The following is a 1,879-nucleotide window of genomic DNA, read 5'->3' on the forward strand; positions in this document are numbered from 1 at the left end:
GTAAGAGATATTTTTTATCTGATAATATTATGCTTATTTCTTAAGATGAATAGCTGTACAAATTTTATTACAAGTCAAGGACATTCAGTTGGTATATACAGTTCGACTGTAGATAATATATTCCATTTAAGACCATTGGCAGAAAACAACATGGTAGATTTTGTTTATTTTAATGATGGTTTAACCCGTTCATTACCACTGCAGGTTTTAAAATTCTTTAAAATTAGAAAAAAACCAGTTCTGAATTCAAAAATGATGTCTATCGATAAATTTCTATACTAGTACAGTCGTGAGAGACTTGACCTCTAAAAATAATAAGAACAAACTGAATTTTGCTGAGAATTTCAAGTTGTAGACCTCGAAAAAAAATGCATAAATGTTTATCATTTTTACCTCCTGGCTTTACCATAAAACTGGCACTTATAGGGGGGAAACGGAGAAAATCAATTTGCCAAAAAATATCTGTACGCCGTAGAAAAAAATAATTCAAATAAAAAATACAGCCGAAATAATTTTAAACAAAACTGTCTATTAGCACTTTTTGTGATAAATGAACAGAAACAACGCTTGAAGTGACCAGCGATTGTAAATGCCACTTACGTGCGAAAAATCAATTTTGAATAAAATTTGGTCTATGATATAAATTCAATATCTTTTGATCAGTGTCGTATCGACAAAAATCAAAATGCATTTTAAAGCAAAAGAGTGCTACTTTTATATTCAATTTTGGTATTTTTTCGCAGATGAAGTAAGTTTTTAAAAACCTGTTAAATACAGATATCGCAGATGAAGTAAGTTTTTAAAAACCTGTTAAATACACTACCGAGCATAAAATTAGGGTCACCCCGTAATTTGAATTTATTTTAGAAATTATTATTCTGTTTTAACTATTTTCGGTGGTAACATATATTTTACTAATGGATTTCTTGAAAAAAAAATTTTTGTCGTTGTTGTTTCGACAAGCGTTTGAGATAAAAAGGGCCCCTTAGCCTAATTCCTAAAAACCGTTATCAGCACAGTTTTCGTTTCTATGGTTTTAACGTCAATTGTAAATTGTTTGTGTATTGTTATCACTGTCAGTGTATTGCAATGAGCATAAATTCTGTTGTGGCGGCGTTAGAAGATGGCCATGGTCAGCGCGAAACTGCGAGAAATGTTGGTGTAAGTCTCTCTAGTGTGCAATGAATATGGCAACGGTACGAAGAGACCGGTCTGCTTACTCGAAGACCTGGTTCAGGTCGAGGCAGGATTACAACAGCTAGAGATGACCGCTTTGTCGTTTCTAGTGCTTTGAGAAACCGAACGGTCACGGCAGTTTCTCTTCGAAATCATGTGCAAGAAGTGAGGAATGTAAACATAAGTGAATGGACAGTTAGGAGACACCTTCATGCTGCTGGTTTATCTTCTCGAACTAGACTGGACCGCCGCTTTCCCGTGAACACCGAATTGCCAGATTGAATTTTGCACGAGAACACTTGGCTTGGACAATGCAGGATTGGAGTCGGGTATTGTTTTCCGATGAATCGAGATTCTGTCTTACGGGCTCAGACAAACGTGTAAGAGTATAGTGACATCCAGGCGAGAGATATGCTCAAGCATGTGTTGCCAAGCGTCTTCCATTTGGTGGAGGGTCAGTTATGGCATGGGGAGGCATATCGTTTGATGCTTGCACGGAGTTAGTCTTTATCGAGAATGGGACATTGACAGCGCATAGGTACCTGACACATGGAAGACCATGTTTTACTGTTTATGATTATTCTTGGAGACGACGCAACATTTATGCATGATAATGCACGGCCCCACACTGCTAGGATAGTTACTGAGTATCTTGACGAGGTTTAAATTACACGATTTGCTTGGCCTGCTCGCAGTCCAGATA

This window comes from Diabrotica undecimpunctata, chromosome 5, assembly GCF_040954645.1.
Source record: "Diabrotica undecimpunctata isolate CICGRU chromosome 5, icDiaUnde3, whole genome shotgun sequence".
Lineage (NCBI taxonomy): Eukaryota > Metazoa > Arthropoda > Insecta > Coleoptera > Chrysomelidae > Diabrotica > Diabrotica undecimpunctata.